The sequence below is a fragment of the Miniopterus natalensis genome, chromosome 8 (genome assembly GCF_054644295.1).
Source record: "Miniopterus natalensis isolate mMinNat1 chromosome 8, mMinNat1.hap1, whole genome shotgun sequence".
NCBI classification, from domain to species: Eukaryota; Metazoa; Chordata; class Mammalia; order Chiroptera; family Miniopteridae; genus Miniopterus; species Miniopterus natalensis.
Genome location: NC_142088.1, coordinates 73,554,521 through 73,577,943, shown reverse-complemented (window position 1 = coordinate 73,577,943; position 23,423 = coordinate 73,554,521).

Genomic DNA, 23,423 nt, shown 5'->3' with positions numbered 1-23,423 from the left:
ATATTCTGTACTTATAGCAACACTTTTATTCAGGTGTTTGTAAAGACAATCTTTTCAAATGGATTTAACTCCTAAGTCCATTTTTATTTAATAAGACTTGAAGGTTTTCTAGTAAGTCACTCATGTAATTACAGATGTCTAGACCACAAAACCTTAAATATTACATTGCTAGTTTTTGTGCTGGTCAAAACCAAGTATATAAAACCTGCATTTCACTTTAAAAAATTAGCTCAGTTTCTACAACATGCTGGACAAAAGAAGTCTTGGGGTATTTCTTTCGACCACCAGGAAGCTCATTTGTATTTTCCCAAGAGGGCTAAAGAAATGCACTGAACCTTATGGTATATGCATATACATCCATCCAAGCTGGGATCAGTTCTAAGTATCTGGACAGGAAGAGGAGCTAACTAGAATAGGCTCCCTGCCTCTGCGCTGCTTCTGCAGTCTCATTCTCAGATTCTCTGTGTCCTACATGGTAGTCACAATCATGAGGCACTTACTATGTATATGTCCTCTTTAGTTGATTTGGGGTAAAGCACTTAGAGATTGAGTTTTGAAAAAGAGACACATATATGCACAATATCTTTTAATATGCAGATATTATTGAGATACATAAATATATATATAATGAATACATATGCATATATAATATAGAAATATATGACATGTCTGTGTGTGTCTTAAGATTAGAAACTAATGTGTATTGTGATTTAAAAGAAAAACTAAAACTCTTTAGAAAGAAAAAAAATAAGCCTCATGCATAAATTTCATATTCATTCTGATTGGGCCAAAACTAAAATTTAGTTTAAAAAAAAAAATTTGGAGGCAGAAGACCTGTATCTAAGCTCTTGCTAAGCTACAAACTTTCTGATTATGGACAAGCCATTTTTTGAGCCTCAATTTCCTCCCCTGGCAAAAGGAGTGCAGACAATTTCCTAAGTTAGAAACAAGAGACATTTATTAAACTCCTCACAACCACATCAAAATTACAACTAAACTACAGAACAGCCACCATTCAGAACCATCTGAAATTTAGCTGAACAGAAGTCCTTTAACTAAGTCCTCTAACTAAGGGTATAAAAAAGAAACCACATCGATACTGTTAGGAGGGGTTGAGATGCTGAATGGGCTGGTCCCACACCCACATGTGTGTCAGATACAAGTTGGCAGGAATATCTGGGCTGCAGAGGTCACCCCCTGAGAAGCCAGGGGTCCCAGTTTCACACTAGAATGCACAGACCAGGGTTTCAGTGCTTGGAAGAGAGGTCTCCATAACTTCTGACTGTAAAAACCAGCAGGGGTTATGGCTGAGGGAGACTGAGGACTGCTGGAGTCCCAGGTGTTTCTCTTAAAGGGCCTTCACATGGACTTACTCAAACACTCATTCTGAGCTTCAGCCACTGGGGAAGCAGCTCAAAAGGTGCCAGGGACATATAAGGAGGAACTAAATTGTTTGGCTTCAGGATGAGGGCTGGAGGGACAGCTTCCTCCAGATAGAAGTGTTGGCAGAGGCCATTGTTCCTTTGCTGAGCTCTAACCCACAAAGCTGGCAGGCAGATGTCATAGTTGAGTCTCTATCAACTTGGCTAATACTGTTTGCCTCACTATGGTTATTCCCTGAGACGCTGCTCCACCCAATATGCAGGTCCACCCAAACCCTTTCCACTGGCTTTTTCATACAAATGACCTGCCTTGGCTCATGTTGCCAACTTTCCTGAAACCTCTCCTGCAAGCAGCATCTGGCTTCTGCACACCTAGTACCTCTTTCTAAGTGGTCCCAGGCAGTCAGCTTTGGTTTGCAGCTGGTCTTTCCTGGTTACCTCCAAGCCCAGCACAAGTAACAACCATCTGAAGAACATTTTGTAGCTCATTCTAGGTGGCCCTGGGCAAAACACAAAGGGTGGCTGACCTTGACCTGCACCTCCCAGGAGGCTCCAGAGCTAGCACACCCATCCAACAGTTTCAGATCACTCTGGAGCACCACTCAATCACCTCCACAGTGACATATTCAAGGGGTACCTGAGCCTCACTGAAGTGAGTTCTGCTCCATGGGGTTAGTCCCTGCGCAGCAGCTCCTCCACAGTCATCTTGGAAAGTCCTCACAGCCAATCAGCCTGGGGTTAAATTATTCCCATTGACCTGCCAACAGAAATGAAGATTCAGCTACAACAAGAGGGTGAACACAGCCCACAGGAAGGTTGCACTTAGAGCACACAGCTTGGGTAACTGGGGCGTGTTTGCCACTGGGCCCCATAAGACACCTACTACATAGGGCCACTCTACTAAAACTGATAGATGTAGCAGCTCTACCTAATACACAGAAAGAAATACAAGGAGGCAGCCACAATGAGACAAAAAAACATGTCCCAAATGAAAGAATAGGACTAAACTCCAGAGAAAGAACTAAACAAAATGGAGACAAGCAGTTCACCAAATGCAGAGTACAAAACACTGTTTATAAGGTCACTGCTTAGTGACCTGATAAGAAGAGTAGAGGAACTTAGTGAGGAGTTCAACAAAGAGATAAGAAATATTATAAAAACAGTCAGAAATTAAAAATACTTTACAGAGAATCAAGAGAGTAGATGAAGCAGAGGATAAAATCAGTGATTTGGAAGAGAAGGGAGCAAAAAACACCAAATCAGAACAGCAAAGAGAAAAGAATCCAAAAAGAAAAAAAAAAAAAAGAGCATAGTATAAAGAGCCTGTGGAACAACTTCAAGCATAGCAACATTTGCATCAAGGGGATGCTGGATGGAGAAGAGAGAGAGAAAGAAGTTGAAAACCTATTTGAAAAAATAATGATGGAAAACTTCCCTAACTTGGTGAAGGAAATAGACATACAAATCCAGGAAGTTCAGAGTCTCAAATAAGATGAACCCAAAGATGCCCACACCAAGACGCATCACAATTAAAATGCCAAAATTTGCCTGGCTGTGCATGGCTCGGTGGTTGAGCATTGACCTTGGATCCTGGAGATTGAGGTTTGATCCCGGGTCAGGACACATGCCCGGGTTGCAGGCTTGATCACCAGTTGGGGGCATGCAGGAGGCAACCTATCAATGACGACTCTCATCATTGATGCTTCTATCTCTCTCTCTTTCTTCCTTCCTCTCTGAAATCAATAAAGACATATTTTTAAAAAATGCCAGTGGTTAATGCCAGAGGAACTTAGTGAGGAGTTCAACAAAGAGATAAGAAATATTATAAAAACAGTCAGAAATTAAGAATACTTTACAGAGAATCAAGAGAGTAGATGAAGCAGAGGATAAAATCTTAAAAGCAGCAAGAGAAAAACATTTCATTACCTATAAGGGAGCTCCCATAAGACTGTCAGAAATTTCTCAACAGAAACTTTGCAGGCAAGAAGGGATTGGCACAAAATATTTAAAGTGATGAAAAGCAGGGACATATAGCCAAGATTACTTTACCCAACAAAGCTATCATTTAGAATTGAAGGTCAGATAAAGAGCTTCTCAGACAAAGAAAAGCTAGAAGAGTTTGTCACCACCAGACCAGTATTACAAGAAGTATTAAAGGGCCTACTTTGAGAAGAAGAAGAAAAAAAGATAAAAATATGAATAATAAAATAGCAATAAATACATATCTATCAACAATTACTTTATTTTATATCCTGCCAATTTACTGAATGTATTTATTAATTCCAGTAGTATTTTTTAGTAGAATCTTTTCGGTTCTCTATATACAGTGTCTTGTCATCAGCAAATGATGACAGTTTTAATTCCTCCTTACCAATTTGGATGCCTTTTATTTTTTCTTGTCTGATCGCTGTGGCTAGGACTTCCAGTACTATGTTAAATTAGAGTGGTGAAAGCAGACATCTCTGTCTTGTTCTTAGTCTTAAGGGAAATGCTTGTAGTTTTTGCCCATCGAGTATGTTGTTGGCTGTGGGTTTGTTATATATGTTGCTTATTTCACTGAGGTATGATACCTCTATTCCCACTTTACTGAAAGTATTTATCATAATCGGGTGCTGAATTTTATCAAATGCTTTTTCTGATCTCTTATATGATCATGTGATTTTTATCCTTCATTTTGTTTATGTGGTGTATCACATTTATTGATTTGTGGATATTATACCAACCTTGCATCCCCAAATAAATTCTACTTGATCACTTTGTATGATCTTTTCAATGTATTGCTGGATCCTGTTTGCTACTATTTTGTTGAGGATTTTAGCACCTATGTTCATCAGGGATATTGGCCTATAATTTTCTTTCTTTAGAGTGTCTTTATCTGGTTTTGGAACTAGAATAATGCTGGCCTCTTAAAATGAGTTTGGGAGTCTTCCCTCCTCTTGACTTTTTTGGAATAGTTTTAGGATAGGTGCTAGTTCTTCTTTGAATGTTTGGTAAAATTCTCCTGTGAAGCCATTCAGTCCAGGACTTGTTTGTTGGGAGTTTTTTGATTACTGCTTCAGTTTCACTAGTTGCAATCTGTCTGCCCAGATTATCTGATTCTTCCTGACTCAGTTTTGGAAGATTGCATGTTTCTGGGAATTTGTCCAGATTGTCTAATTTTTTGGCATATAGATGTTGATAATATTTTCTTACAATCCTTTATATTTCTTTGGTGTCAGTTATTATTTCTCACTTTCATTTCAGAATTTATTTATTTGGGTTCTCTCTTTTTCTCTCAATGAGTCTGGTTAAAGGTGTGTGAATCTTATTTAGCTTTTCAAAGAACCAGCTCTTGCTTTCATTGATCTTTTAAATTGCTTTTTAAGACTATTTATAAAAAATTTTTTGCTCTGATAGTTATTATTTTCTTCTGTTTACTTTGGGCTTTGCTTGTTCTTCTTTTTCTAGTTGTTTTAAGTGTAAAGTTATATTATTTATTTGAGATATTTCTTGTTTCTTGAACTAGGCCTATAATGCTATGAATTTCTCTCTTGGGACTGCTTTCACTGTATTCCATAGATTTGGGGTTGTTGTGTTCTCATTTTTATTTGTTTCAAGGTATCTTTTTATTTATTTTTTTATCTCATTGTTAACCCATTCATTGTTTAGCAACATGTTATTTAGCTTCCATATCTTTGTGTATTTTTCAGTTTTTTCTTGTGAATGATTTCTAGTTTCATACCATATGGTCAGAGAAGATAATTGATATGATTTCAATCTTATTAAATTAATTGAGAATTGTTTTGTGTCCTAACATGTGGTCTATCCTAGAATATGTTCCATGTGTATTTGAAAATAATGTATATTCTGCTGCTTTGGAGAGAAATGCTCTGAAGAAATCAAATAAATCCATCTGCTCTATTGTGTCATTTAAGGCCACCATTCTCTGTTGATTTTCTGTCTAGAAGACCTATCCAATGATGTTAATGGGGTGCTAAAATCTCCTGCTATGATTGTATTACTGTCAATCTCTCCTTTTATGTCCATGAAGATTTGCTTTACATATTTAGGTACTCCTGTGTTGGATGGGTAAATGTTTACAAGGGTTGTATTCTCTAGTTGAACTGTTCCCTTTATCATATGTAGTTTCCTTCTTTGTCTCTTATTGTAACCTTCAGTTTAAAGTCTATTTTGTCATATATAAGTATTGCTACTCCAACTTTTTTGTTTTCATTTGAATGAAATATATTTTTCCATCCCTTTATTTTTAGTCTGTGTGTAATTTCATTCTGAGGTCAGCCTCTTGTAGACAGCATATGTATGGGTCTTGTTTTCTTATCTCAACAATTACTTTAAATGCAAATAAATTAAATGCTCCAATCAAAAGACATATATGGTGGCTGAATAGATATGAAAACAAGACCCTTATATGTCTGTGTACATGAGACTCACTTCAGATTGAAAAATACACAGAGTGAAAGCAAAGAAATGAAAAAAAGAAAAAGAAAATGGAAACAAAAAAAAAAAGCTGCTGTAGTAATAATTATACTTGACAAAATAAACTTTAAAACAAAGTCTATAACAAGAGATAAAGAAGGATCTAGTAATTCTCCTCTAAGTATTTATTCATAGAAACCCTTTTCACTAAATTGAAAAGATATATAGGAGTGGGCAAATGTAGATTTACAGTTGTTTTTATGGAAAAATACATGCAAGTTATGATTATTATATCTTTATTAACTCAAAAGAATGTCACAATAGCACTTACAAGATTGTACCTAAGTGCACTGTGCCATGTGACTTTAGTTTGAATTAACAAAGCTATTATAATAATTATATTTTTCATGTCTTTTCCCATGTGAAAAAATTGTAAACCTACTTTTGCCTACTCTCGTGTACATCCATATGTTCATTGCATTATTATTTACAATAACCAAGTTATGGAAGTAACCAAAGTGTCCATCAATAGGTGAATGGGTAAAGAAGTGATGTATACATACAGTAGAATATCACTCAGCCATAAAAAGAATGAAAGCTTGCCACCTGCAACAACATGGATGAACCTAGAGGGTATTGTGCTGAGTGAAATAAGACAGACACAGAAAATCAAGTGCCATATAATTTCACTTATATGTAGAATCTAAAAAACAAAATGAATGAACAAGCATAACAAAAACCGACTCATAGATACAGAGAACACACTGATGGCTGCCAGATGGGATGGAGTTGGGGTGATGGGTTAAAAAGGTGAAGGGGTTTAGAAGTACAAATAGGTAGTTACAAAATAGTCACAGGGATGTAAAGTACAGCATAAGGCATATAATCAATAATATTGTAATAACTATATATGGTGTTAGGCGAGTACTAGACTTATTGAAGTGAGCACTTCACAAGTTATATAAATGTTTAATCACAGGGTTGTACACATGAAACTAATATAATATTGTACATCAACTGTAATTTAAAAATAAAAAAATTAAATTAAACACTAGAAGGGTATACAAATGATACAGTTGCTTGTTGGGGAATGATAAGGAGATCAGAGTTGGTGGGAACAGGGGTGGGAGTCAGACTTAATATATGGTTGCTATAATATATGGTTTGGATATTTGAACCATGTGAGTGTATTACTTATATTTAAAAATTAATAAGAATAATAAAATCTTAAACAAAAACAGAATTAATCTAAAGGGGTCTTATCTACTCAAATTCTGATAATTTTAAAAAATACTGGATAAAATAAATGATACACATTTATTTACATACCATGTATAAAAGTAGACACTTAATTGTACAGAAAATATTGATCAGGATTGAAACCTATCATACTGAATGGCAGAAATGAATGAGCTTAAACAACATGTTGGTAAAATATTCTTAATTAGAGGATTTATAAAGGTAAAATTATGGCATTAGATTAAGTAAAAGCAAAAAAATCATAAAATAAAGAGAACAAAGAGCATCCTTTACATTACTAGGCAAGACACAAACCTTGAGTCTTATAAGACTTTAAAAGCCAGTCAGTCAGTAAAAACAAACTTCATTGAGCACTCTATATGCTCAACATATCACTAGTTACCTTAGATGCACAAAAGACACCATAAAAGAAAAACAAATAGAAATCCTGTTCAAAATGAAAGCATACACCAATGTATAAGGAATGCAAATGATCTTACATATGATATCTCATTTAATTGTCACAATAATTTGGTAAGGTTTGGGTGAGTACAGGGGAGTCTGAGTACAAGCTTCATTAACACATCTGTTTCAGTCTTTGGGGTTCTAGATAATGGGGAAATAGACCCTAAGAGATCAAGTGAAACCCATGTATTAGTTTTATTGTTGGGCCAAGCTCTTCCTAAGAACAAGACCTTGACTATAGCTGGATGGGAAGGAATAGTTGGGAAACAACGACAAAGTGAAAGTCTCTTTTTGTTGCTCTTTAACCTAATGTTGAGGACTCACCTGCAGCAAGTGCTGGCTCTGCAGAGTAGACTCTGACTTTCCCATCCAGCCACAAGAGGAGCATGCCTTACAAACTTTCATGAAACTGCACGGTAAAAACAGGAACCTCCTTCATGCAATAACTGTTCTGGTGTGCTTGTGTCTTGGCTGTAGGAAGTGGAGGTGGGGCATGCACTTCACCTGAGCAATGCTGGTCCAGGAGAAAAAGACATGAATGAGCCATCACTGTGAACACAGTAACTCTACACAAGGGTGAAACGTGTCCCAGTGAAGGTGAATTTTTCAGCTAGAGAACCAGATCCTCTCTTGGTGATGACAGAAAGTAGATGGAGAGCTATGTCGAAGACACTTCCTGAGCACTTTGGCAGAGGAAAAAAATAAGCCTGAACCTTATTTCTCTGGAGACTAAGTTAGGAATCTGACACAGAGAAGAGAGGGATGTCTCTTTAGAAAACTCATCAAAGTAAATAATGTTACATTCACTTTCCACAGAAGGAAACGAAACTGAGAACTAAAATTATGTGACTTGTCCAAAGTAACATATCTAATGAACTGTGGTGTACACATGAGACAATTTTAAAGCGACCAAAACCTAAACCACTTGAGAGTGACAGGAAGTAAGGAATTCAGAGAAGAAAATATAGTGTGAGATGCATTTAAAAGTAAGAAAATTTAAGCTGACATAAAGCGAAGGTTAAAAAAAAAAAAAAAGGTGGCATAAACATTGTAAGTTTAGCATAAATGGATGACATGGATTTTGTATCATCAAAAAACCCCATAACATTCAGAGTTTTTCCAGATAAGCAAATACCCCATATCCCTTGGAACTATAGACCTGGAAACTAAAGAGCTAGAAACCTCAGTGGTCAAAACAAATACTCAAATGGTAACTATTTCTCATACAGCTCAGTGGAAGAAGACATAGAGGAAGGCTAAACGTAAGGAGAAAATGACCATACTCTGATACTGAGCCATTTCACATCAAAGGGGTCCCTACTTCCCTTTTTGTTCTCTATGTAAGACAAAAATCAAGATTTCTTTCCCTCAAGTAGGTCTGAGCTTTTCAGAGGCTCTTTATAGCACTGGCTAATCAGACCCATCTAAATGTGGAAATTATCTTTGCATAATTGAGAGCCTCAAAAACATCAGAGCAAACGAGAAACAACAGAAAAAGAAGAAAGTGAAGAAAGTGCTCTATTAAACTTCCTTTTATTACTTATACATTAAAACAGAGGGATCCACTTAAAAATTTAACATCCCAATGACAGTACCCCTTTCAATAAGAAAGCAATCCCCAATATTATCACGGGAGAAAGATAATATTTCTATAATGATCACTTATGTCATTTTTAATACATACAAGTGGTGCATTCATTACAGGACCATCACAGCAAAATATGCCATAATGAGAAAACACAGGCACATTACGCCCACAATCCATTTCATTATTATGATTGCTTTGCAACTATTCCATATTTAGAGGAAACATCTCTCATCCTAATGTGCAGTCCTTCTGCTTTACCCCAAGATAGTCCATGGGTGGCAGCAAATCAAAATTGTGAAAGTAACCAAGGAAAAAAAAAAAAGGTGTGGCTATCCAACTTTGGTTATGTGTATAATATCAAATACTGAAAACAGCAACGCAGCATTCCAAGGTCTTTTAGAGGCCAACAGAGTTAGTATTCACAACTGTCTTCTTGTACTCAGCAAAGAGTAAGGTAAACAAAATTATTGAGAAATTAAAATGTGACATGAGGGTGATACGTCAAGGACCAAAATCAACATTCAAAAGTTCTGCAAACTATAGGTGGTTATTGTAAGTCAGTGTCTATTTGTCTCACCTTTTGATCCCCAATACTAGGTTCAGACTCTGATACATCATAGTTTCTTCCAAAAGTCTTTGTTGAATAAGTGATGAGAGGCTGACTTGAAACTGAAGTTCACACAGAACTGCAGAAACTGGTGAGCAGAGAACTGTGCTTAGGGCTAGAAGTAGAGCCAGCGCCATGCCAGGTGAGGGGTGGGAGTGGGAGCGTGGAAGAGGACTGCTCAGGCATGGCTCTCCAGTTAAGCCGATGGGATTTAAATCAATAAGAGGTCAAGGGCAAAAAAAAAATATATATATATGAGTACCATAAACCCAGGAAGACATCTTCCAAGATCTGTTAAATACAATAAAAATAAACATTGTCCTGTTCAACTCAACACAGAAGTTATTATTTTGCACATTTACTACTTTGTGTACAACTAGTGTACACAAAGGTAAACATAGTATGTTTTACTCTCTCCAAGGCACTAACAATTCTTTAGGACAGACAGGCATTTAATTATTGATCTTACCCTGAGGCAAATAGAAATGTGTTCTCATTAGAGGAGCATCCAAACCATGGTGGAAGTTGAGAGTAAAGGTTGATTTGGTTTTGACCTGGGATCCTTGAATGAAGATGACATCAGCCAGGCCTCAAAGAACAGTGTCACCTGACCATGGCAAACAGAAAACAATCATTTGAGGCTGAGGGAATAGCATAATGGTTTTTAATTTTTTGGGGGAATCAGAGACCTCTTTTAGAAGCTAACTAAATGTACATGTAAACTTCCATATAACTTACGTGAAGTTATCAAGAACTCATGGGCTCCATGAAACCTACTGTTGGATGTCTGGATCCATGCTTGCCAGGCCAAGAACGCTTGGATGACACAAAGCTCTGAAAACACAGGCAACTTAAAGCTGGAGAAGATTGGGGCCTGGTCACGGAATGTCTTGAGCATCACATTAATGGCAAATAAAAGGGACATTAAATTTACATTTTCTAATGATAGCATTCCAAAGCTATCATCTATTGGTCAGCTCTAGAAGAATTTTGGTGTTAACAGGTATATCTCCTTGGCCTGATCTCAAATCACCATCCTAGATGGATTGAAATTAATGAGATAGTGAATATAGAAAAAGACATGAAGAGGGATTTTTATGAAGCCAATTTGCCTTTCCCCAGGCCTGCTCCAGTCCTTGGCCCATAGGTTCATGTGGTACACAGGCCATCAGGGAACTTCTGAGGAGGAACTATGTCTATTCTTTCCCGATGCCAGTTACCACCAGCTGCATGCCACTCTTACTCAGGACTGGCTCTCAGAAAGCAAGAAATAAATGTTGACAACTAATATTGGGACAAAATGCAGGCCAATTGTCTGCTGACCTTAGAGCTGTCTACTTACAGTCTCAGCTTCTGTTACACTTCTGTTTCTAAGAAGATAGAGACCCAAGTTTACGGGTGCTCACCAGTTCTTGGAATTGTTGCTTGATTGTGCTGTTCTGTATGTGACAAATACATCCTTTGGCCTCTGATAAACCCTTTTAACCTATACCCTTTACCTCTTCAGAGTGTCTCCTCAGCTTCTGTGCTTTTTCCTCTCTCAGTAACCTGATCCTGCTTTTACTCACTCCTGGCTATAACTGGCAAGAACACCAGCTCCGTGGGCACCTGTGCCAAGGCCCACCACATTGAGGGGGCATGGTTAATGCCAGGCAAAGTGGGTGTGCTTCTCATAACTAGATCCTGATGTGATGAAGCAGGACCTGGACTCCATTGAGACTGTACATACAGCACCTTAATCAAGAAGTGAGGAAATTAACAGGTGCTTAGAGGAAGGCGGCACTGAGAGGGGACCCTACAGGATTGGCAGTGGGACAGGAAAATGGAGGAGTTGGGGCACAGATGTTCATCATGGAGGTCATAGAAACCAATGGTTTAAATAAACGGGAAAAAGGGGGTTAAGAGTAAAGTAAGACACTTTTTGGAGAGAAAAGTAAGTATGAACATTTAGGAGAAGAATGCCAAGTCATACCCATTCTCCCTCCTTCCTTTCCAGGTGCACTGAAACCTGGAAAATGGCAAATTTTAGACTTATGCAATCAGAACAATATCTTTTTGAGAGACAGCTACATGAAAGGTACCTCTGTGTCCTGCTGGTTTTATCACAATAAAGATCTCTTCCTTTACAGAGCTGTCATTCCAGTCCAGTGTCTCCTTCCTGAACTCTAATGCTCCCATCACATTTTAAATGAATCTAAATTATGCTTTGATTCAGAATCCTGGGTTCTGGTCTTGATCTTTTGCCTTTTTGTTATGTAAGTTTTAATAAGTCCTGTAGAAACTATAAACTTCATCTTTCTTATCTGCAAAGGGGGCTAGTAATAACTACTCAAGGGTTGTGTAAGAAGTACCCAAATTAATGCATGAAAGCTCTCTGCACAATGCCTGGCCTATTTGAAAGTACTCAATAAAAGTTAGCTGTTATTATTATTATTATTATTGTTATAAATGTCTGCTGAGACAATATGTAATTATCTATGCGATCCCATTTATTTTCTTAGATGCCACAAAGGGTTCAAGCATCATATTTGGGTCATAGAGAATAGAATAAACTTTAGAAACTTCAAAAAGTCCAGATGTTTTAATACTTTGTACCAGGCCCTGCGTGATTTGGCTTTTCCCTTATCTCACCTCAAATAATTCTTTCTGTCCATTAGACTCCAGCTACCAAAGCCTTTTTGCTTTTCTTTGGAAATCCCAAGCTCTTTCCTTTCTGAGTCTTAGAACCTATTGCTACTTTTACCTGGAACTCTCTCCTTCGTGGTCTTTAAATGATTATCTCCCTCCCTAACTATTCCATCTGCAGCCCCTTCAAGGTTCTTACTCTCTACCCCTAATTTCTTCATCGTATTTATCTTTTCTGTCCTTTGTTTTAAACTTTTTAATTCAATGTATTGGACGACATTGGCTAATATAATTATGTAAGTTCAGGTGTGCAGTTTTATAATAACTAATCTGTATATTGTATTGTGTGTTCCCCACCCAAGTTGTTCTGTTTTCTTCACCTCCTGAAACTTTTATTATTTATTATTTAATCTTTGCCCCCTGTTTGTTGTCAGAGCTCACTATGACGTAAGTTCCATGCACGTGGACTTCTTGCCTGTGTCATATGCCCCTAGTCTGGAAGAAAAATTGTTGAATGGATAGGTGAGTGAATGAGTGAATTAGTAAGTGAATGGCTCACTGAGAAAGAAGCTGATAATCCCTTTAATCCCATTCTCATCCCAACCTGCTGTGGCCGTTGACGTTTTCTGTCAGCTGCACAGATGGGAATATTCTGCGCATATGTGTCAATCACCCCCCTTTTCACTGTTTGCTTTCTCTTTCTTTTGCATGTTGTCTTGCGAACTTTTACTTATTTCACTTGTCCATTTATTTATTTTGTGGACAACATGGATGCTTCCTAACAACTGTGCAAAGACAACTTGACAATACTATAAAATTAACGTGCTTAGTTCAGAGCCCATGGAGACGATCACTGTGGCACCTCAGCTCTCTAAAAACCATAAAATTTGGGGTCGGTCAGCTGCTAGCCAGTGAATGACATTTTTTACAATTGGGGAATGTTGCTTTAAAAGTTTCGCTGGGGTAATCTGCTACAGAGCTCTCATTTAGTGGGTGAGCCAGCTACATACAGTCAGGAAAGCTCAGGGAGTGCCAACAGTCATGAGTCTGCTAGAGGCAGGGACAAGTCCAGAATACTGGGCTCCCGACTCTGAGGCCAGGGCCACAGTTGCCCTGTGCCTGCAAACAAGGAATGCCTGCAAACAAGGAAATACTATTGCTGTTTTATTGCTTATAGAGTTAAGGCTAAGGGGGAGCTGATGTCAGCTAGAGATCTAGAATAAAGTGTTTTAAACTCATAACCCAATGAATGGCTAAGCCCTGATGGATACTGATAAATACGCAAACCTTTACGGGCTGTGACTACTCAACAAACATCCCTTTATGTAGCATCCACGGTTTTCACATGAGCTATGAAGAGTTCCGCCTTTGCTTCTAAAACTTAGAAAACAAGGAATACTAAGGAATTTCACTTGTGTAACTTGCCATGGGTTTGCTTTCCTCAGCAGATGAGGAAAGAAAGGCTAGATTTCTCATGAAACACCAGAAGCTCAGTGCTGTTGTAAAAGGGCCGCTGGGGATGTTCTGATTCAAAGATCAGTGGATTTTTATAAAGGGTTTTTCATGAGCAGAAAATTGCTAAAAATTAGACCATTTATGGGTAGGAAACCATAAAAATGAGTGCACTTTAAACCCTGATTTTGTGTAAACTTCTATAATTATTTCTTACATACATTATTTATTATCGACACTTGAGCTCCAAGCCAAAATGGTACAAACCCAGCAAAATCTGTTCTAAAACTCAGGAATGGAAAGACAATTTATGTTCCCTTTTCTAAAAGTGGAGGGGCGGTACACTTAAGTTGAAATATTTTGTGTACTACAGTTTCAGTTAGTGGAAATTAGAAGAGCTGAGTTATAACCTTCCCTTGCAGGGTGGATAATGAAATGTCAACAGACCTTCAAGAAGCGGCGTGTTCCGGAGGTGATCTAACACAGGCCTGGAGGTGGTTCTTATCCATCCATCTCACCGAGCTTTTATATTCACTTCTGGGTTCCCTCGGCCTCCTGCATATTTTACAGCGTGTAAGGACACTTGGTCTTTTAATAAAAATGCCTGCTTGAAGGAGCAGGGACAACTTATAAATGTCTCACTTCAGTTTGTGGAAGTAAAAAACACATTAGTAAACTAAGGAAACACAGACCTTTGTTCTTTACTGAAGGGGCCCGAGAAGCATAAACTGGTGATGGATATATTTCAGATTTTCATTCCACTCTCCTCTGCACTTCAATAACATCGGCTGGCTAATCAGAGACGCCACAATCACTTTTCTTTGCCCTTGGTCATCTTTTTTCCTTCATCTCTCCTTTGACCATTTCCTTTTTTTCCTATTCACTTATTCAAAGAACTTCTGCACAAATACTTTTCTTGTTCTCTAAGAGACTAATTACACACGTGGACAGTGGCCAGACCGTCTATGATGATAAACCTCTGACCCGTAACTTCTGCAGCCACCTGTCAGAGAAGCCAGCCCGTAGCCGCTGCAGTAATCGGCCGGGGCGGTCAGGGCTTGCCCGGGGCCTGCCGGCTCCCCTCCTGCAGCTCTGCTTCTAGCTAGAGCCAAGCAGGGGAGGCCAAATATGCTCCCCGAGCCCTCGCAGAAGGCGCCTCACTTTAGTCTGCCCGCCTCCAGCTTCCCTGCGTCAACAGCCTGCAATCAGGGCCGCCCGGGCCTCCCCCCTTTTCACTGTGTAGCTTCCCCACCCCTCGGCCTGTATGTGAGAGTCTTCCAGGCCCAGGGTGTGGCCGACCCCTCGCTCTAGCCGCTCTGCATACACAGCCCCTGTTTGTTCCCACTGCAGTGGTCTTCATGCATCTCCAAACTCCCTGTGACCGACTGTCTCCCTCCACACCTTGGCTCACCCACACGTGAAGTATTGTATAATAGAAACAGCACCCGCTGGGAGACAGAGTGGGTCACCTGGACAGTGCCCGGGTGACATTCTGGGCTGTGCCCATTTGCAGTTCTTTCAGGAGTTTGCTGTTTCATGTCCTGCTGTCCTCTCTGGTGCTCTGGCTGATAACTGTCCTTCGTCACCCAGGCAGGGCCCTCATTAGGAGCACCCAGTTCATCTCAGACCTCTCTGTAGAGGGAATAGATGCCCCCCCCCCCCCCCCCAGCTGGGAGAAGTTCTAAAAATGACTCCCTTCCAGCCAGGTCACACAAAACCCAGAGGAGGCTCGCCAGCCAGGGAGGGAGGCACTAAAGTGTCCAACTTCTTTTTGAACACTTTCCTTTGAGTTTTGTGTGAGGAAATTTTATACAGCGAAAAGCATGTGAAAGGGCTCACCTTTCAGAAGTCAGGAATGGGTTCCATGCAATGCCTGGTAAATATGCACCTACTCTCTCCTGTGTGTTTTTCCTTGTGTCTCTGCATTCTCTCCTTCTAGATAATGGACCCAACAAAGAGAAACAAAATGAAGACTTCACTAGGAAAGGTGCTTCTATTTGTGGTAAGAAAGTAGAAAGAAAATAGAAAGAAAGAAGAGAAAGAAAGAATGGAAGGAAAGAGGGAAGAAGGAAAAAAGGGAGGAAGGAAGGAAGGAAGGAAGGAAGGAAGGAAGGAAGGAAGGAAGGAAGGAAGGAAGGAAGGAGGGAGGGAGGGAGGGAGGGAGGGAGGGAGGGAGAGGGGAGGGAGGGAGATTTGAAATCTCTGTTTTTTTGTTTGTTAGTGTATTTGAAAACAGCATTCTAAATGCTATGGTCTATATCGGGGGGCAGCAATATTTTTTTTCTGTAAAGCGACAGACAGCAGATATTTCAGTTTTTGGAGACGACAGGATTCCTAGTGCAGCCATCCCATTCTGCTCTCTAGTTTGAAATCAGCCGAAGACAGTAAGTAAATAAGTGGGCCTGGCTGTGTTCCAACAAGACCCTATTTACCAAGTCGGACAGCAAGCCAGGCGTGGGCTCAGAGCAGTTTGCACAATCTTGGTCTGTGGTATAAGACGCATGCTTAGAATGCAGCTTTGAATTTTAAACCTATTAAATTTTAAAGCTGTTTGTTTTAGCAGCTAAGGTTATTCTGACTGATACACTTGATAAAGGAGATCTACCAGCAATTGATAGTGAGCATCCTACTACATATAAATATTAGAAGTAATAGTCAGCACAAATAAAACAACAACAACAAGAAAGAAACATTGATATAAGGATTAGAAAGGAAAAAGCAGTATTGTTTTTAGCCACAGAATAAAAGATTCTCTACATAGTATCCAATCAACTTAATAAGTAACAAGAATAAATAAAACTAGTTTAAGAAACTTGCTTGATGTGAGATCAATGTATAAAAGTTTATTGCACTTGTATACACCAACAATAGATTCCTTAAAATCAATTTTTTTTTTTTATTATATTAAGAATATATGGAATAAAATGGCCCTGGCTCAGAGGAGAAAAAGAGATTTTATCCAAGTTACAAACTATCTTTTTTAAAAAAATTTATCTTTACTATTGAAAATATTACAGATGTCACCTTTTTTCCCCATTGACCCTTTTCACCCCACACACTCACTTCCTGCCCCAGGCCTTCACCACACTATTATCTGTGTCCATGGGTTATGCATGTATGCATATGAATTATTTGGTTAATCTCTGCTCCCCTCCACCCCTCCACCTTCCCTCTGAGATTTGTGAGTCTGTTTCATGCTTCTATGTCTCTCAATCTATTTTGTTCATGAGTTTATTATGTTTTTTAGATTCCACATATAAGTGAGATCATGTGATATTTGTCTTTCTCTGTCTGGCTTATTTCTCTTACTATAATATTCTCCAAGTCCATCCATACTGTCCCAAAGGGTACGAGGCCCTTCTTTACAGCTGGATCTGGTTTGCTAGTGTTTTAGTGAGGATTTTAGCATCTATGTTCATCAGGGATATTGGCCTGTAATTGTCTTTCTTTGTAGTATCTTTATCTGGTTTTGGGATTAGGACGATGCTGGCCTCATAAAAAGAGTTTTGGGAGTTTTCCCTCCTCTTGAATTTTCTGGAATAGTTTGAATAGAATAGGTGTTAATTCTTTGAATGTTTGGTGAAACTCACTTGTAAATACATCTGTTCCTGGAATTTTGTTTGCTGGAAATTTTTTTTTTATTAGTGCTTCAATTTCATTAGTTGTTATTGGCCTATTCAGGTTTTCTGCCTCTTCTTGATTCAGCTTTGGAAGGTTGTATCCTGGACAAATAAATTGTGATTTTTCATAAAATGGAATATTCTACAGCTGTGAAAATGAATGACCTACTCCTACGTATGTCTACATAGCCAATTTTCAACAACATGTGTTAAACAAAAATTGAAGGGACCTGAGAATACACACAGAGATGTTCCATTTACTTACATTTCAAAAAAGGCAGAACTAGAAAATGTAGAGTTTCTAAATACACATGCGGCAAAAGTATAATTAAAATGAGGAAAATGATTAAAACAAAAATAAGGCTGCTGTTTACCTCTGGGAAGGAGGAAGGGGGATATGATTAGGGGAAGTAAACTGGATGCCTCCAAGGCACTGGACTATGTTCTAGGCTGAATAATGAGATTCATATTATTAATACTCATTAAATCATGCCTGGTCTCTGTAGACACTTTTGGTATAATGTATTTTATTGTTGAAAATATTAACTTAAATCAAAACTAAAAATGTATGGAATAAAAACTCCTACTTCATATATATCACCAGAACTTTTCTTTCTTTAAATAAATGGAAGCTCCAATTTTATTTATAAGTGGTAAAACAAACAAAAAATAAACAATACAAAGACTTTCTGGACTGGATATTATTTACTTTAATGTCTATTTTTTTGATGGTATAACTGGAAATGGCAAACAGTAGTGACAAAAATGTACTGTAGGCTCACAGTGACATTCAATCAAGTATACTCTTGAGTTTCACCAAAGGAGGATTTTTGAACCTCTGTTTTTGATGGATGCTGTATAGGATATTGTTGAGTTTCTACATCATTTTCATGTAGACTGTAATTCTTGTACATCCAACTTTTTCCAGCCTGCTTAAAATATTCCTACAACTCTCATCTTTCAGAGACACTTTAAATAGGGCCAGTCTCTAAATATGGGTAGGAGGAAAGAGTTGCCTGTCATTTTTGGCAATTCTGTGATTCTTTTCACTTGAACAGATATGAAATGTTACAGTAACCACTTCAGCACTGGATACCAGAGGGGGGAAAAAGTCCCACAGTTTATTGCTTTAGATCCCTGCCTTATTTCCTACTCTGAATTCTCCAGAAACACTGTTATGCACTGTCTGTGTCTACTCTTCCCTTTCTTGAAATCCCCTCCCTCACTGTTTCATTTATCCTTTTAAACCTGCTTGAACACCACCTCCTTCAGAAAGCCTTCCTCAGTAACCCTACATACAGCCCAGTGGTCCTCAATGTGAGATCCCTGCACCAGCAGCAGGTGCATGTGTTAGAAATGCAAATTCTTGGTTGCAAGGCCAGACCTACTGAATCAGGGGCTCTTGGGACAGGCCCAGTAATATTTTAGTCATTCGTCCGAGTGACTCTGATGTGCACTAAAATTTGAGACTCCGTGGATTAGACAATACATCCCTTTGCTGTGTTTCTATACCAGCTCCGGCTCACCTGTGTCACTGTACACTCACCTTGTTATGCTGAAACTCTACTTTTGCCTGTCTGTCTTTCTAAAGGAGATTCAGAATTACAGATTGTGTGTAGATCTACAGCAAGGAAACCTTTGCACTGAAAGGTGGAAGAGGGGAAGTGTGAAACATTATATAGATCTAGAGGTTGTATTAGAATCATGGTACATAATTGTTGAAACTAGCTGGCTAGCCTGGAATTAAGAGTTATAGATGTGTAAATTATGACAAGGCAATGCATCCAAGTCTGGACAGGCCAGTGTAAATCAGAAACATTCTAGAATCCAAGAGGACCTACAAAATTCAGTAGGTATGAAGATACTAGTTTCTGGACCATCCATACGTTTTTGTAACGTCTTTTTAGAGCAGGAAACCTGCCCACATTTAAGAGTTTCACAGGTAGGAAGTAGGACGAGGTGAGAAAGTGCACTTGATAGAAGTTGGGGCGGGAGACACAAAGGATCTGAAGTCAGATAGAGAAGGGAATAGTTAAAACACACACACACACACCTAAGTACTTACTGACACCAATACCTCTGAAATTTAACCCTACCTTAGGAGGCAAATCTAGTCTGTATTGAGATATTGAAATTAACCAGTGTGTTTAGATTGAGAAACATAGAATTCAATGGGTGACTGCAATCTATGAAAGCATAAGCTAATTAAAGACATTGATTCCTTTCCATGCCTAAGGTTGGAATGTGTATGCTTTTTATTTCTTAATTCAAAAAACATTTAAGGAGTATTATGCTAAGTGGAATAAGCCAGTCAGAGAAAGACAAATACCACATGATCTCACTCATATGTGGAATGTAATAATCAAAATAAATTGATGTATGAAATAGATCCAGAGACATAGAAGCATGGAACAGGCTGAGGGATCTCAGAGGAAAGGCGGGGAGGAGGGAGTGGGTGGGGAGAGATTAACCAAAGAAGTTATATGCTTATATGCATAACCCATGGACACAGACATTGGTATGGGGAAGGCCTTAGGGTGGTGTGGATGTGGGGTGGAGGGGATCAATGGGGGAAAAAAGGGGACATCTGTAATACTGTCAACAATAAAGGTACAAAAAAAAAAAAATTTAAGGAACAGCAACTATGTACTCGTTGCTGTGGTAGGCACTGAGGTCCAAAGAACCAGTGCGGATATGACGATCGTCCTTAAGGAGATCACGGACAGGCAGGTGGGAAATGGGCACCAGGCTTACCTTCATCCCTTCATAGGCACTCGCTTCTCAAAACAGGGTGAAGACCTCACGTACTGAGGCTTCCGACTCTCCTGCCGAAACCAGTGTTTCTCAGTTTTTTTTAGATTGCAGTGATTATGGGATTTATAGTATTTTAGACAAAACATTGCATATTGTTATTTTTTTTACTTAAATTAACTACAGTTATAATTTTGCACTAATTCACATAGCACCTCATATTCAGTGTTTGCCTATCATTTATTCATTCAATCAAAATTTATTGAGAACTTACCATGTACCAGGCCCAGAGCCACTCACTGGTGATATGATGCAAACAAGGCAAGCACAGTCCCTGCTCTGAATCTAGTGAAACTTGGTCCCATGTCCACATAAGGCAGGTCACGAAAAATTTGAAAGTACAGAGGAAAGAGGAGGAATATCTGCTCTATATATGAAAACAATGAGTGATCAGATAAAGTTCTGCAAAGAGGTGATGGATGAGTTGAGTCAAGAGGAGTTGTTGCTACCAGCAGACACTGGGGCCAGGGAGTGATGTGGGAAAATGTTCCTGAGATGAGAAAACTAGTGGCTATGGCTAGAAGATGGGGAGCTGATAGACAGAATGGGAGGTGAGACCAAAGACACAGAGGTCAAGTGAAAACGCTCTTGTGCTTCATGCCAAGGTTTGACATTTATCCTGCAGGTGAGAGGGAGCCATAGAAGGATCTCACAGACAACTGAAGATCTTATGCAATAAAGTTCTGAAAGCAGGCATTATCCAGAGACCTAAATGTAATTTGGGGCAAAGAAGTAGGTTATTGGAGCTTTCCTGGGGTTCCTGATACTACAGCACAGTGCTAACCCCACCCTTCTCTGGCCTCAGGTAAGGACATGCATTCAGGAGTCCTGACTGGCTCCCTGACAACAACTCGATGGCCTGAAGTGGACCCAGGCCGCAGTGACACCCGGAGAGCAGGCTGGCTATGTGAGCGCTGTTGCAGGGTGGGTGAGGAAGGCGTCTCTCCGTCTGTCCCCATAGATCTCTTCATCTCCCTGTTTATCACTTACTCACTTTTCTACGTGTTGACAACACAGCAGATTTAGCTTATGCCTGTGAGGCCCTCTACCCGCCAATCGCAGGTCCCATCCGTTTCCTGTTTTCCGTGCTGGCGGGTATCCGATCCTATTTCAGTTCATATCTGGAAGGTGCAAAGTTCTGACAAAACTCATGCACCATCAGCCTTTCCTAACCAGCTTTATAACTCCCAAAATATATAGCAATAAAAATGTATGTTTGTGCAAGATACCTGTATTCAAACAAAACATAACACTTCTCCTGCAGTTTCTCATCTAGGGGAATTTTTTGATATCTTTTTTTTTTTATAAGAAAAACGACGTCTCTGTCAAGAGGGAAGGGTAAAAGAAAGAGAGTGACAAAGAGGGAAATAAAGGCTCTCTCTTTAGAGAAAAATAAGTAAATGCCGAATCATCTATTCTTTTGTAGTAAATATAATAAATAAATATTTAAAATGATGAATTAAGTTTTCTCAGCTCCAAATCTAAATTTCAAGTATTAATAAGACATTATTATAATATCTGCACATTTTTTAGTATAAAATTAGGGAAGGAACGAAGGTTATAAAGTAGTGCAGAAGACCAATGAATGACTAAAAATGAACAAACAAACAAGAAAAGTAAATAAATTAGACAGGTCTCTCCCTGAAACTGAATTTTCATAAACTAAACCCAATTCCCAAAACCGAAGTCAGAAGGGTGGCACTGGGTGCCCGGAGAAGCGAGCTTCTTTCTCTGGGTCACGTCACCAGGCCTCATTCTGCTCTGTCGTCACTCCTTACCAACCCGTTTGTTCAGTTATGTCTACCTTTCACGTTATTTTTAACTTTATTGAACTATATAAATATGCTCAGAAAGGGGAAGGCCTTTTCCCCTAGCTCCTACCTTTCCCTAAGGATAAAGAAATTCTAATAATTGGCCCTTAATTTTCAGGTAATGCAGGTGTCAAATAGGCCCAGGATGTCACTTGAGTTAGGGGCTATTTGGATCACAAAAGAAAAAGATATAAAGCTTTCATTAATATTCTCACTGCACATCTTACCACTGAGAAGAAGCCTGGTTTACTTTTCTATAAATTGGTCTCAACTATGTGAATATTATTTAGGACAACAAAGGGGCTGGTAGAGGCTTCCCGGAGTCTCTGGGGCTCCCACACAGTAGCCGCTGCTGGCTCACCTGCTCAGATACGCTCGGGTATATTTGGATTCCCATGTATCTCTTTGAATTTGTTTTTCACAAGAAATAAAAAAGTCTTCCTTGGTTTCATCTGAGTTTCTTCTATTCTGTCAGACTAAGATAACACAGTGTCTCCACTCCTCACAGTTGTCACCAAATATCATATTTAGGGGCCTGAACTACCAATTATCAGCAAGCACTGCTGAGAAAAGAAGAAAGCAATGTTTGGGGAAAATTATTCTGTAGGGTTATTTATACAAAAATACAACAGTTTTATTTTTAATTTGAAATAGTTTAGCGATATGCAAAGTCATTTCCCAACGAATTGTGCTATAATTAAGTTAGGAGTTAGTAGTTATTTTCAACAATTTAACAGAAAAAATAAATATCCTTTAGAATAAAGAAGATTCTGTGGTCTTATATGTACAACAGCACTTAAGTATCTCAATTCTACAGATTAATCAGAAGTAAGCCAATGAAACACTTCCATTCACAGGCAAAGGAATGCTATTGAAAATACTTTACTGGTTCTGGTCTAGTAAAACAACACTAGATTATATATGGCTATAATAATATATTTTCTAGCACTGTAATTTTCTAAGATGAATTATATAATAATTATAGAACCTATGACTTGTAATATATGGCAAAATTCCTAAGGTACAATATGTTCTAACGATACATTAATGGTGACTATAAAAAGCAGAGCATGTAAAATAATTGACTTAGAAAGAAACCTGCATAACCCTTCCAAATTTCTAAAATATAATTATATCTGTATCCTGCCTTTTTTGAGCTAAATGGTTTTATTAATTCTTTTTGCTCTGAAAGTAGAAATGGATCAAATGAAATTTACTTCAAAGACAAAACTCGTTTTGTTGAGGAGAATTTTTGGGGGGAGATGGTATTACTTATTCCACTTACCGTAATTTTCCAAATGTATATAAGTCTCCATTTCTTCTCTTAAGACCCCTGGCTGAGATGAGTGGTTTTTGGTTTGTTTTTTTAGACCACAAAATGGCACAAGTGGGAAGTGTATTAAATGG